This window comes from Typopeltis vanoorti, chromosome 6 (assembly GCF_054136105.1).
Source record: "Typopeltis vanoorti isolate ZY-2024b chromosome 6, IOZ_Tvanoo_1.0, whole genome shotgun sequence".
Taxonomy (NCBI): Eukaryota; Metazoa; Arthropoda; class Arachnida; order Uropygi; family Thelyphonidae; genus Typopeltis; species Typopeltis vanoorti.
The window spans coordinates 18,682,067-18,698,066 of record NC_143554.1 but is presented as its reverse complement, the minus strand read 5'-3'; the positions used below and the strand labels follow the sequence as shown (position 1 = coordinate 18,698,066).

The following is a 16,000-nucleotide window of genomic DNA, read 5'->3' as shown; positions in this document are numbered from 1 at the left end:
GAAGTTGCTGAATTCCACAGAATTAATTTTTTTATGTAATTACTAACTAATATGACTTAGGAGTTTTGGATAAATAAAACTGTCACAAAAAAGATCTACAGTATAAGATCTACCAAGAAGGTCAGACGTTTGATAAAGCAGATTAGTGAAAACGTAGACGGAAATTTCAAGGTTGATGATGTATTTTAACTTGAAAGACTTCAAAACGCATAAAGAGGGATTAGTGTTTCCAGCAAGTATCCTGTTCCACACATCTTAGGAGGAAAATATACACATCTTAAGACTTTTCTACCAAACAATCACGATTATGAATTAGACAAAAAAATCTTCGTGGCTGAAATCCGATTGTGAGTGATGTATTAGGAGCAGTATCACGTCATTGTGGATAAAAGGTAGGGAACAACTGGTTGTTAGGTAAGCAATTAAAAAAATTATAAATCATCGCAACAAATTAATAATTCGGTCTGAAGGAAACGATGATGTTCGTTAATTGCTTTCAGTGAGCTAAAAGGGTTGAATTTAAGAAATATTACTGAAGGTTTTCGACTGCTGGTATTTGGAAAATAGCTATTGTAATGCCTTGGATTGTAGTTTAAAAGAAGCTAATGAAATTGCAAAAGCAAATAAATAAATAAAGAATTATTACAGACAAGATTGTCTCTGAAAAACTGTTGAACAATATCCCCCCCACCCCCCAGAAAATTCTGGAATGTTTTGTTGTCGTTCACTTCAAATAATTATTTTCCACCACAAATATTCTTTCTATTTATATACCCTCGTTAAAGCTCACCCTAACCCACTAATATATATCATCATCGCAGCAAAAGGTGTGTATGGGGGAGCGCTATTTTATTGAGGATGAAACTAATTGGAATCATTCGCGAAACCAAATAACTGCAGCTCTGATTATGAGAGGACAAACACTCTAAGACCTCTAAACAAGACCACACAAACAAAACAAAGAACACGTTCGGCCATCAAGAATACAATGGTTATTATTTTTACTCTTGTGACGAGGTAAATGAGGACGTCAGCCACGTGCATCATGTTTGCCAAATACAAGTCTTCACTAGCCGGTTTTGTCTGTTTAGCTCAGTGGTGGTGTGGGGGAGAGAAAGAGATGGAAAAGCTTCCTGAAGGTCAAATCTACTATCGCTCTATAAAATCCTCATCAACCAAAATGTCAGGTGATTAGGTTAAAAAATTTGTTCTTGTTTTTTCTGTTTAGTGGATGGATAAAACGCACGTTTTGGGGGGGGGGGGGAATTACTACCTCCTTTCTGAAATAAATTCACTCCGATTTAAAGGTCTAGAAAAAGATTTATGAGCATCTAATCCAATTTTTACTAATTTTGAAGTGTTTGAATTCATAATTAAACACAAATCAATACTTTGCAAAGCGCCAGCTTTTAAAATGGTTACTTCTCCGAGCATAGCACAGGATTTAAATTATGAAACAATCTACTTGGATGGAATTCAAGATATATTTGTGATCTTAATTCAGAATGCTAAAAATGCCTTAAGATTTCAAGAAATGGGATGTCATTTATTGTTTTTCTCATGTGATGAGGATGCTGTGTTCTTATCGGAACGACATATCAAACATGATAATAAAAAGACATTTATTTCTAAGAATTTCGTCGTGAAATAAAAAAATAAGACAATTTAGTTTAAGTTCACAATAGGGTTTTAATAATAGGAATTATATGGAGAAAATCACGTGAATAAATATGTCTGCAAAGATATACAGACAAGGCCTTAAGGGAATTTTTGTAAACCCTGTTTATAGTGTGTACGTGCGCACTTTAAAACCAATTAGGATGGGGAATTAATACCTTTTAGTTGTCTTACGTTTCTCAATAAGAAACTAACCTTACGAACTGCGTAGATAAAATATGTATGGTAGTAATTCGAGGAACAGAAATGAAGAATCCTGGAGGAAAATAAGACACGCAGGGTAATTTATAAGGAAAAAAAAAACACGACACAAAATGTACGCAGTATGTTACTGTAGAAGTTGGATCTTGCATGACAACCTGAGTTATTTTATGGTATGTAAAGGAACTAAACTCAAAAATAAAATCAAAAAAACAGTAAAAGGAGAAAAACTATAAAACCTGAGGTAACTGATGGATGTATCTGAAAGCCAATAAAACAGAAAAGCCTTCTCGTTACACATGTAAGTTAAAACACAGCTACGAGGAAAGATATTAACGATCATGATATTCTTTCTAAAGCCGCTACCCTGCCGATTTTTCGCGTCAATTATACGATATAGGCCAAGGTAAGAAGTAGTCTAGCACTTCAGTGATGTAAGGCATCACTGATAGTGTCGCAATTCTTCAAGGTCGAGGATTTTTCTTTTATTGGACTAACTGGTGATTTTTTGCTTCATCAATCACAATGCAGATTCGTTTATTACATTTAAACCTCGGTTCCGAGTTTTTCTTCTTCATATGCACCTTCATCTAGGGTGTCATCAGAGGCACCTCTTAGCAGTGATCCTAAAATAGGGTCAGTTTGAGTGTCATATCCACGGTTTCAAAACTGCTTAGAGGCTTATAATTGAAGAACAGCTTCTATCAGGCATGCAAGTCATTCTGATACGAACACAGCATCCCCATCATATGAGAAAAACAACAAACAGAATAAACGACATCCCATTTCTTTAAATCTTAAGGCATCTTTAGCATTTGTGAAATAAAATAATTCGAGTTAGCCGGTCTCATGTGAAGTTGGTAAGATTTATAAATCTCGCAAGACAGACGTAAATCAGTTGGAGAATTCAATTAGCAGACAAGCTGAAATTATAAATCCAAAATTTATAATTTTAGCGCGCGTGAGCACGACACACACATGTTCATCCAGTATGTTTGGAGACACAAAAACATCGATATCTGCTAGGAAACAGAAAAAAATAAATATCTAGTGTAGTAACCACCTTAACGACTGCATTGATTTTATGGGACACACACCAGAGATTTCTACGTATGTATAATTTGGAAACTATTTCATAACTTGGTGTCTGACTTAGGTTCAGCGCTCTGAAGCAGCCCAGATGTGTTTAATATGACTGAAGATTGTAGATCAGAAAAGTCAGGTAATATTTCCACACATCTGTCTTCACTCACTCTGTTCTGGATCGGAATGAGTGACAGTGTTGTCAGGATAGTGTGAGTAAATCCCTCCCGTACAGAATTTCCTGAGATCACCATTCAGCAAACTGTCTTAACACTAAGTGATCCTTGTACTCAATTACAAAGGATGGAAGAATAAACCAAACAAAAAATCCACACCGTACTCTTTTCTCCAGGCTGATTCTGAGCTGACTTTGTAAGTCTTCCCACCTACAAAGTCAGCTGTTTTGCTTTTTTCACATTTGGGAAGGACAACCTTAGCTTACGAGCAGTTCCCCATCTTATAAGGACTCTTTTTGATGTGCTTCTTTCAAGATAATCTTTTGAATTATATATTCAAGTAACTTTATTGAGTTAAAATGCATTTGATTGGCTACAGGGTTCGGTGTTATACTAACAACTATCATTGCGTTATGTGTCAACTGGATTTGTATAATTCTGTAATTGATATCTACATGCTGGAAGTTATGCGTATGATACTTAGGAAGAATTAACCATAAACAACAAAAGTAGACAAAGAAGAAGGAACATATGAGCAGTGAATTTAAAAGAATTCAAGTTATACTATACGAAAAACTTAAGAATTTGTTCTGCAGTCTGCTTCGAATTATAGCCGGGTGACATGCCTTGTATGAGTAGGCCTCAACAGTTTAAAGTGGAATTATTAATGACAGTTGTGGCTATAGAAATATCAGTGGAAAACACATGGGAATATGATGAATCAAATGACAGAATGACCATTGATCACTTCTGCTTGCGCCCTTACGTACTAAGACAAGAATTTTTAGGGTCTCTTAAAGGCGCATCTTCGAATGTGAAAATACTATTTAATAGTTAGCCTGATTGGTATGGGATTTAGATTTATGCAGAGGCAAAAGTGAAAGCCAAAGAGAAAAAGTTATCAGTCAAAGTTAATTCTGATCTTTCGTGATAGAATCCATACTGACAATCATTTTAGAACCTCAGAGGTTTTCGGGTAGTATAGGAATTGATGTGAGAACAATGAGATCATTTGATTTAAAGAATTGACACTGTTCATACGAATTAGAAAACCAATAGATAAATAGTATTGACATAGTGACAGAATAAAACAAAACAGCGTAAAAACACGAACCACTTGGGAGCAAAAATCTTTCGGAATAAAATTCACAGGTTAAGAAAAAATGTCGGTATCTAGAATAAACAAGATCTTATGCCCTTATTGTGAAGAACGATTAAAAGATTCTTGAATTTTGGGAAGGGTTTTAAGTCATTTACAAAAATAGTACAAGATCTACAAATAAAGCAAGTGGAAAGATGCCTCAGTGCTGCACTACCAAATGGGTTATGTGTTGCACTATCCAGGTATTTGCTTACGCTTGGAATCGCCAAACTTTATATAGTTTCTATATTTGGAATGAAACTCTTTGAGTTTCTTATTCGGCTAAGAAACAATATGGGATGTAATATCCCTTAACTTAAATAAGCAAGTGGAAAGATTGGATTTCTTTGTAGATAATGAATCAGCAGAATGAAGTAGGGGCGAAGGAGATGGAAATGCAGAAAAAGTAACAGCTTTTGACAAGGGACACATTCCTGGTTTCATCCTTAAAATATCGGTGATTATAATTTATTTGCGATCTTTAAAATGGGTAGAAAAGGAAAACAGAATACCCTCAAAATTTGTTCTGGAGATGCAAGGAGTACACATGAAGATCGTCCAGCTTAGCATTCGTATAATACCAGCCACACAAGGTTGAAAATCAGTATGGGGTGCACGGCATGATATCAATAGCAGGTTACAACATAAATCCCATAGAGCAAAAACATTCACAGTATGCACAGAAAGCTGGTTGGGGAGAGAAAAGATGTGGAATATTTAGTGCATGATTAGAGTTTGTCTGTTCCGTATGTGAACAGTTTGTTTTTGGGAGGATGGTTGAAACTGTATGAATATCATCTCAGAGGAAAATCTCTCTCTCTCTCTCTCTCTCTCTCTAAGATGATATATTTGAGCCAACACACGTACAAATTCCAGCGTTGAGACGAAAAGTATAAATGGAAAATAGTGATTGAATGAAGGATGTATCCGCAACCATCAAAATCTTGGTGGCCTCAACATCACCTTTAAGCTGTATTAGCTCACTTAAGAGTCATAAATGCATATTCTTTCTTGGCTATATCAAGAATTTCTGCAGTGTCCTCTCCTTACAAGCGTAACTTAACACGTCTGTAAAGGCTGTAGTAATGTGGTGTCAATGAATATCCTATGTTCCTCATCTGAAAACTGCAAAATAATCCTGCAATAGCAAAAATGCATTTAGCCAAAAAACAAAGATGCATAACAGACTGACGATCTCTTAGCAAATGGGAGATATGACAAAATTTGTTTTCGATGAATTCGATAGAAGTTGTAGCATTGCTTACAGCAGCTCAGAATTAATTTGTGTATATAACAACATCACGGGGAAAAACAGAAAGAGTACAGGATGCATTTTATAGTACATGGATCACTTACGAAAACAAATATCAGTGGACTACGACATTTCAGTTGGAATGAATTAGTTCACAGGTTCCATTCCATAATTATAGTGCTTGAAAGAATAGTTAATTTTATAACTAGATCCTCCAAACAACGGGAAGCATCTCAGACTTCACAAGCAGCTTCTTCTTCTAGGTCCAACGAAATTGCTCGTTTTTCATTGAAATAAATAAATGAGACTCAATCCGGTGTCTACTAATCATGTCTTAAATTCTCTTTTCGCTAATTTGATGAGTTCAGGATGCAAGGAAGTTGTTTAGATGTTATGAATATGAAAGAACAAGAAAGAGAGAAGCAGCAAATGAAATGGACAAACAACAAATCTGCAATATTTGAAGATTTTTAGCGAGCAGAGATGAAGGTGAAGTATATTTAAGCAGTAATGAACACAGCATGTAAGAGATGGGTAAGTGGAATGGATCCGAATTTGACAACAGCGAAATGAAAAAACAAACAAAGAAAGAAATGCATTTTCTTTTTTTTATTTCGCAGGTGTACTAGGAGTTTGCATAACGAAATTCACACTAATAATCTATCATGCATAAGGGGTAGAAAAGATAGTGTATTTGTGTGAATATAAGCAATCTGTTGGGGTAGAAGACGCGAGATCTAATCAGGACTAAATCTCACTTAATCCCAGGCTTTCCTTGAACAAACCAATACTTCTACAGTATCCTCAGCTTCCAAAAATAACGCCCTTGGCATCCACTTTCTTAGTTTGTAAATCTCCGAAATCTGTTCAACCTCGAACCACTTCTTTGACATTTGGAATGGTTCCCCTAAATCCTCTAAAACTTCTTGCTGTCCAGAGGAGGACAGTTTGGTTGATTGACGACCCAACTCTTTGATGGACAGTTTCTGTATTGTGTGTTTTCTAAAGATATTGACTCCCACAGGTGCTGTTTTACAGAACTGGCACTCGTCGTTCCCCCATTCATGCAAATCTACAAAATTATAACCCAGGAAACAACTGACCAACGTCTTTTTTACAGATGAATTGCTGGCTCATCAAATCAGCTACTTCGATTCATCTTTTATTACATTTACCTCTGTGTTGGGGCAAATCCTTCACCAATGACAGCAACTCCCAGCACTTCAAAAAGATGGATAGATTACTTTTCTTTTGACTCTATCCACTTTTGATATTGATTTCCTATAGGCTTTGTGGCCTCTCGTGTGGGGGTGCGATGTGTAATAACATAATTATTGTGTAAAAACTATTATTTTAATGTCCAATTAAAATTATAAAAGATTGAATGAATAAGATCTACAAGGAAAGATGCAAATCAAACTATATTTTAGAAAAAAAAGGTATCGTAATGCTACAAATCCCACTCAAAATATCCAAGCTAAATGATGCCAAGTAAGCTCCATATTTCAATCTTATGGCTTACTTAAAATGAAAGTTAATAATTATTTTATATTTCGGTAGTTTCTCTTCAATGTGCCAAAAGATTTCCAACCCACAGAGATATCACTAATAACTTAAAAGAAAATAATAAATGGACCCTCGTCAGCAAGTTCCATGCCAGAATTTAAAGCAAGAACCCTCACTGTGACAAACTCTTTTCACGCATGAACATCACGTGGCTTTGTTCCTTAGCAGGCCAGCAACTTTCAGCGTAACACAAACAAACAAATTCCATAAAGAATTCAAGTGAATGCCTTCAATTAAATTGACATTTGATGTCAAACATTGTATGTCTACTCTTTATCGATTAATATTCCAAATTTAAAAACCACGTATTATTTTTAATGTGACAAATCATTTCTACTTTTTTCAATCGATTGTTTATTACAATGGAATTGTAACCGAATTTATTTTGTATGTGACGTCATTCGCATACTCAGTAGATTTTCCTCACCCTGCGTTCAAGTCAACAAGTTTCCTTGAAATCACAAACTATTTCAAGAATCCCAGCCTCAACTTTCGACAAACAAATGCGTTATATTTAATGTCTTTTTAAAATTTGAAGGTCTCGATAAATAAAATTCTTATTCATACTTCCTGCTTGATAATATGCTATGTCTAAGGGAGGCTATTATGAAAAATGTGTGGTTGGCTATTAAGACAAAACAGGTTTAATTTTTTTTTTAAAAAAAACTTCCTCTTCTGGTCTGACTACTAGTTAATACCCGTGTACAACAACAAATGAAATTATCAACCAGCAAAAACTGGAAATCTTTCAAATGCAGGGAACTAAATGGTAAGATGACAGAGAATTCGCAGCCAACGAAACGTAGGAAAGATGACCTACACAATACTACTACGGTAACAACTGTACTATAAACTTAGTATTGAAAGTAGCAAGTTAATCTAACAGTTACTTTGGTTAAGTCTGAGACAAAAGGTTTAATCACCAATGTGAGATTGCTCATCACTTAATCAATTTTCAGCGAGTCCACTAATCGCTAAATTATCTATCCTTATATAAAACAGATCATTTTAAGTTACGCATGACTTAAAATGATCTGTTTTTTTTTTGCCAGACTTTTTTAAACATAAAAAAGTCGGCATAATTAGATAAGTACAAGTATCTTGTTTGCATAGCAAGAAACATAAATGAATGATGACTGTGCTCATCACGTGACAATAACTAAATATTTTCAATACTTAATGCAATGTGATGTATATCAATGAAAAAGTGCCGAAACTATAAAGGCTAAAAATGATATTTTTTCCTAAATATTTGGACGACCAAGGAAAAGATTGAATGAATAGGCCTAAATCCTTGAAATCAAAATGATAAAATATTCCGGAAAACATACGAAGAATAAAAAGTTTATTTAAAAATAAATCTTCAATCGTAGGTTCAATTATGATAATGAATTATCCACCATTATCCTTATGCCCCAAAGGACCCTACCTTATCTATAGTTAAAAAATCACAAGGACCACAAAATAGGAGTTATAACAGGTGAAGGTATGTTCGTATGATGGGGGGATTCATTTCGTAACCTTCAGTTCCATGAAAGTCCAGTCCCTTTGATGTACTAGTATCCTTACACAGACTTTAAAGTTAATAAACAAATATTTTTTGTACTATATCTCCAGAAAATGTTTGTAGATGGACGCAGTTTCACTGAGCACGCTAATAATGCCTCAATATAATAAACAGACCAAATTACTGACATATATATATACACTTGAGCCTGCTAATCGTGACATTAAATAGGTACATACACTTATTCCAAATATCTAAAGAATTTAGCATTTAATAATATCTACAAACTAAACGTTAACACACTGAATTATTCTAAATGCTTAATTTATAACCACTTGTTAGTTAAGAAGGTTTGTCTCAAAATCGTTTGCTTCTGGGAAGAATATAAAAGCAGATAAATGTGCGAGCACTTAGGAAGTAGGTTCATTTGAAATATTCGGCAAGGTCGTATACCCTTCATGCGTGCACTTTTGTTAACATTGTGCACAACACATTGCGACAAAATAAAGGTTCTGTGTTCAGAAGACAATCAAAATATACAAACTAAGACGTTATTAACCTTTTTATCTATTTCAAGGTCCATTACCTTTTATGCTATAATGTGGACCCCCAGCTTTTCGTATAAATAGAAAAAACAACAGAAAAAAATATTTCAAGTTTGTTTTTCTATTTTTAAAATATTTAAAATTCGAAATTAATTTTTATACTTAAATTTTTTAAATATATTTTTCTACCCACCCACATTCCTTTGACATTCTCACCAACATTTAATCAACATTCTTAAAAATATCAGTATAGAATATCGATACGAATGACATATTTTTGAGGACTTCCAAAACCATTAATTATCTTTGCATTTATCTTAAGTGATCCGTTCTCTGAAGATCTTTTAGATTAACCTTTAATATATATTAAGAATTTAGAGAGAAATGTGGGTAATTATTTATCTGAACTTAAATACATAACTTTATAATACTTCGTGATATTTTTATCTTATTACTGCTAGAGTACAATGTCGAATTGGCTGCATCTGAACACAGGTGATTATACCAAAAGAGTTCACATTGACTAATACTTATCTGTTCTGATAAATACACCTAACTGAATAGATATTTTATCTTACAGCTAGGTCTTCAAAGGGAACATGGGGGTACCTTTAAATGCTCTACTATACTACTGTAGTAATTAAATTATTTTAATTCTATTAGGGTGGGAAGTTGTTATGACAATCATCATCGAGTGCAGCATTCGAGTATACAGATATCAATTTTTTATTTTTATTTTTTTATTTTATTTTATTTTCCATTCAGACCGATCTTTTTTATTTTCATAAATACAAAAGATCGGTCTGAATGGAAATACTGAAAGTGGGAAAATTGGCTACAAAATAGCTCAAAGGAACTATTTTATAGATGACAGACTGGCAAGATTCTTAGAGAAGAACAGATAATTTTTCTTCCCATTTTTAATTCAAGGAGGATGGGGGGGGGACGATGAAGGCAGTGATAAATAGAGTAAGAAACTTTGCTCAGTGTAGTATCATTGTGTTCCACTGGTGACGTATATATCCAGATCCTAATCACAGAATAAGCTGGGCCTAATATCGCATCCGTATTATGAAAACTCCTCATGAATCGATGCAAACAAATTGCGCTAATAACCTTACGGTACAAGATATCTCCCCGTACACACCCCAGTAGAAAACAACTCTGCTGTCTCCATGATATTCCAGCTTTGATATTTGGTAGGTGTGGATTTATCGATCGCTCTTAATAACTGGCTATTCATGTGCAATCAAATTTCATCTCAACTAAATACAGGTGGCCTGCTGCCTTGGACAAAGCAGTAGTCCAGGTCTAACGGCTCGATCATAAACGGCTTTGTCCTAACTGGCAGTGCGTTGGAAGGGCACGCCAATAGCGATAAATAACTTGGAGAGGGATGAATAGCGAGATCGATCTGGAACAGACGAGGCAAGGTAAACGAATGGATGATTGAAAGATCTGGAAAGGCAGATTGATTTACAATCGAAGAATCTCGAACGGTGATTGTGTAAAAATACATTAGGAAAAGAATAAGATATTTGTGTGCCAATGTGGTCACCGTCATTTTCTTGATGTGCACGCGAAAATATGCATGCGAATTCAAGATTTAAATATTAAGCACGTAAAAAATCTTATTCACCTCTCTCCCTTCCGCGAAATTCGACGAAGGTCATGTTATAATCCAGTGAGTTGAGTAGTTTTTTTTTCCTTTTTTTTTTTTATGTCCATGCTTGCAGATTCTTGAAGACGTGGATTTTATTTTCAAGGTGTTTTCCTTATTTCTTGTAACGGCAAACAGGAAACGAATGTCTTATCAAGAGACGACGTCGTCTATACTTTTATATTATTTCAAGAAAATTCGAATCCAAAGTCTGCTGAATTTTAAAAAGCGTAAATCCTTTCAACAGTATTTTAATTTACTTATTAAAACTATTTTATAATAACTATTCATTACTAAAAACGAATTATTCAAATTTTGAACGGGTTTACCTATAAAACTATTCGCGACAGTTTTAGTAAAACTAGTTATAAACGTCAGTTTGGATTATTACAATATCCCCCTGATTCCATAAAGATAATGCTAATATCAGACGCTGTTTTGTTAAAAAGGTAAATTAATTAATTATAATACGTTTTTTTTTTAAATTTACCTGTGAAAAATCCTAAGGAACTAGGGTTACAAATATATTTTTTTTAAATCCCTGTTTAGATGTGTTTTAATTATTTTTTCCAGACGAAATAATGTGACAACTTCTCCAAAATATATGCCATTAACCAAAATAATAATCATAATCATAAACTGATTCGATTTTGACGGCAAAAAACTGTCTGCATCGCTTCCAGGAAGACAAACACGCCAATGTATAAAAACGAAGTGAATAAAAGTCTTGCCAGCTGTGCCACCTGGGCAATGATGTGAGCTGTTCAATGATATCATCCATGACCTCATAAAAGGCGTTTATAAAATTCTCTACAACGTACAAGAAATGACAATCATGTGCTGACTCTAAACGTCCAGTAAACGTACTTTGCTGACAAACTATACTGTAAACAGTAATAATTACAAAAACCTAGTTTGGAAGCTTTTAAAAGGATATCTGAACACAAAACTGATAACAATGAAAACCATACGAAAACAGTGATCCAATACATATAAATCCTAACCCTGTTCAAACAAACTATACTTTTACAGTACGGTACATAAATGCACTGCAATAAAGACATATATTACTACTGTATAGTGCAATGTAGATGAAGATTTGACAGGTGTTTCTGGGTTTTTTCTTTCTAGATTATAAAGGAAAGGAAAACTGTACTGGCTATCGATTCAGAGCCACTTCTCTAGTGTCAATATTAGTACAGACGAAGAATTTAATTAAGCCATTAGCGACTGAGGGGGCACTAAAAGCTAAATGTTAGTTATCTGAGGACAGGAAAAGCACACCTTTGGAAAATTTTGCGCCACGGTATTGAGGCAATGGGTGGAATTACTTATTCACTCTATCCCTTTCGATGAATAGAATTTTTTTCTAAATACAGGTTTTTTTGGTATAGCGATGTTGCACTCTCATCTTCTGATTATCTTCCCCCCCCTACATCCTCTCTCTGCTTTCCCCTACCTTCTTTCTTTCCTGATCTTCAGTGGCAGCAAGTGACTCCCTAATATATTCGTGGCTATAATTTCCATCGCCGTAAAGACATAACACAAAGCAGAGAAAGAATGCAGTGTGTTTACCGGTCTCACGTGACCATATCGACAAGAAGTAAAGCATCTACTTCGATGTTAATGAGACAAGTATGTAATATTAGAAAACGGCCACACTCCAAGCAACCTTGCAAGAGTCACGTTCTAAGCCACGGCAAACTGACGAGCATGAAACTTGAGAATAAAAATTTGTAATTGAAATAATACCGTTTTTAAGTGATGAAAGAGATCAGGTATCTGGATAAACAAATGTAAGACGATATCGACAGTTTGCCAATTAAAACCCCGTCTTAAATGCTTGGTCTTTTCTATGCAATCCAACTGTAATGCACAAAATATTCAAGCGGGGGAAAAAAAAGAAAAAAAAAAAGTCTTTTTCCTTTAGTAAATTTCTTGAAAATAAAAAAAACTCAAAAATAAAACATCCATTTGCAAAATCTACTTTCTGTAAATGGAAATACCCTTTTTCCCCTTACCTTCTCACAAAAAACCCCTTTAATTTATTATCAAGGACTCTCGGATGTTATACTGAAAATATCTTCTTAATACGGTAGTGCTGTACTAGCCTTAGAACCCTTTCTATTTATAATTTGTATTCATCCGAAGAATAAAGATTTCACAGAGTTGACACATGAGTGGAACAAATTCACATCGATATCTGTAAATTAATATGCTATTCTCCAGATTTGCTATTAAAAGCATTCAAAGCTAAATTTTATATTATTGATGATTGATGTAAACGACATTCAAAACTGATGTTGAGCTAATTGCAAATCACGATATTAATTATGAACACCGGTTATTATAAAAAAAAAAAAATTGGAAATGTCATACAGAATGTATGCTATCTACAAAGTTGAATGCCTGACAATTTTGGATCAAACCATCGCTCTGTAAGCCACGTGTTAATTTCTCTCAAACATGTTTGTATTTTAAATGATCTCATTATGAAATGATGTCATTGTCATAGCATGTCCAAGATGCAACACTTGTGAGATTCCTTGGAGATGTCCTTTCTTCTATTTAAAAAAAAAAACACGACAGCTTCTTTATTTTATATCCCAAGAAATTTCAAACATCCTTAATCTTACAAGTGGTTATAATATTTGTTATTATAAATAGCAAATAACCAATACTAGCATAGAAATACTGTTGTTGATTGATCATATTAATAATATTTAACTGTAAGAGGCATCAAAATATAACCGTTGGTTTTATATGAAAAATTAATTACAAACCAAATACTGACATTAAACGCAAAAATCAAAATAATTTTTTAATGTTCTTTCTAAAAAGTATCTCGTTTAGGACAAATTCCCTCTTTGTCTCCTGAACAGGGTTTTTTTTTTTTCATTCTCTTCAAGAAGTCACTTCTACAAAACAAATTAGAATAGGGCAGTGGACACAAATCGAACATAAATAGAAACAATTGATAAACTGGAAAATTCAAGTCTATATGAATACGTCACTTGATTACTGCCACGTAGACAATGATATTTCGATGGTAAGTTGCATCATTGCCTGTTAATCAAATGCGAACTCGATAGAATGAGGGCGAATGGAGACAGAGATCCTAATCCATCATATACACCTGTATATCCTGTATAATGCCACGACAGAGACTTATCATAGGGGAAAATATCCTTTGCTTCCTGCATATAAAACAAAAAAGGTCTGTACAAGACCTTCAAGCCATCTAAACAAACAGAATATATAAAAGAACAATCCTGTTTTTATTGCTGAAATATTTACGCAATACATACAACATGATACTTCATTTGGGAGCAGTAACTTCTGAGTTTCGATAGGTTTTCCTTAGAGATCAAATTAAGAAAGTGGAAATAAACCTTACCACCGGTTAGAAGAGGTGGGCGATTCACATCCACACTGACCTAAACTTGACAGTTCACTTCTGTAAAGTTTGATTTTCCCTTTCAGTTGATAGAATCGATTGCTAGCAACAAAACACCAGTCATGGAACTATGCTGCGCATTTCTTATAGCATGATGAAGGGCTTCCAAACCTTTATAGAATCATAGGTTCGCTATTGTGATTATTGCCTTTTAATATATCTATCGCCTAATTAATCATTTCCGTTGCAGGCTCTCTATACCTCAGTGCCCTCATTAAAAATCTCATTTCTTGCCAATGGCAAGTATCAACGATCACCTTCCTTCGTGAAACCTTGCTTTCATAAGTTTCCTATTAAACTGACTGAGCAGTTTATTAGTTCTGGATCGAAGATCTCGTATTTGAATGAATATATTAAGTGGTTAAATATATGGAATGTCTTCGAAAATAGCCATTACTCCCTACATTGATCTGAATACAGCAGTCAGTATTTGTCGTTTGCAATTAATTTTTCCGTTTTCATTCCAGTAAGTGCCACAAAATCGTAAATCAAAATACTAGCATACGTCTTAATTTCAAAGACACTTCGCACGTAAGAATGCAAAGGTCACAACACCCAATTTCTAATAGGGGTGCGCTTTAGTTTTAAAAGATGATACAAACAACCAACAGGTTTTTTTTTTTTTTAAGTGGTATGCACGAAACTATATACGCGACAAGGTTTTTTGGGAGTCGGGAAGCGAATGTGTGGGGGGGGTCATCTCCCCCGGTAGCAGCATAACTTCCTGATACCAAACTACTTGTACAGAAGTAGTTTTATATTTTTACGATTTTGCGACAGTACGCTAATGATCACATGACTAACCTATTAACAACTCGAGTTCTCTATTTAAATAATTATCCGGATTAGTTTTGAACTAATATTCCTTAAATTCAAAACTTAACTGTTATGAAACAACACAAACAGAAAAAAAAAAAAAAAGTAATATCAAATGAATTCAAGCGTACCATTCCACGCGCTGCCAGACAACACTCCAATGAAGTTAACACAGATCGGAAACTTTTAAGCGTAGTTAAAATGCAGACAACAAGCCAGACTGCGCTGTCGTCTAGAAGTCACTGTGCAATAGGAGCATTCTATAAAAATAGCCCGTTACCATGGGACCAGGTGACAGTCCGTAGTCTACTTTCTCGCACTTGTCACTTCCTTTCTAGCACACGTTTGTTATAGCTTTAAAACCAAACTCTCCTGTCTAAAACTAATTCGTTTTAAAATTTCACATATACAACTACACCTTAAAAAAGCGCTACTGCGACTGCGCAGCAAGAAAACCCTGGGCCACTAGGAGCAGGACGTAAAAACGTGGCAGCATGTGTATGTGTGTGCTTATGTTTCTGTTATTTTCCCTATGAACCTAGTTCTCCGGACGTGAGCGGCTTGCTCCTTGTCTAGCGTAGCTGAAACACACATACACTCACGCACGCACGCACGATAGAGGGGGGGGAGAGACAGGGAGGGAAAGAAATAAAAAAGGAAGCGGGTCGTTCCAAGTCATCAAAGGGTTGTGTGTGCTCGCGAGTTGCTGTTACGTCGCCATGACAGCTGCAGAAAAATTTTACCACACTCCAGCGAGATGAGACATAAACTCAAAAGGAGAGACAGTATCAAAGCGCGCAGTATTTTACGTATTCAAAGGTTTTTGCCTTTTTTTTCAATGTAGTCTTTGACTACGTATAGGCTTGAGAAACATGGCGGAAGATAGAACTTTTAACTTAGGAGCACAGTTACTAACTAT

At 34.7% G+C, this 16,000-nt stretch overlaps 1 protein-coding gene across 1 annotated transcript in view; it reads right to left on the bottom strand.

Annotated features, from left to right (window-relative positions):
* LOC150105317 (uncharacterized) overlaps positions 1-15,386 on the bottom strand; it is a 512,354-nt gene extending 496,968 nt beyond the window's left edge. The window contains exon 1 of the mRNA XM_090393928.1: positions 15,213-15,386. The gene's annotated coding sequence lies outside the window, so the exon portion shown is untranslated. The remainder of the gene's footprint in view (positions 1-15,212) is intronic.
* Between the last annotated feature and the right edge of the window lie 614 nt (positions 15,387-16,000).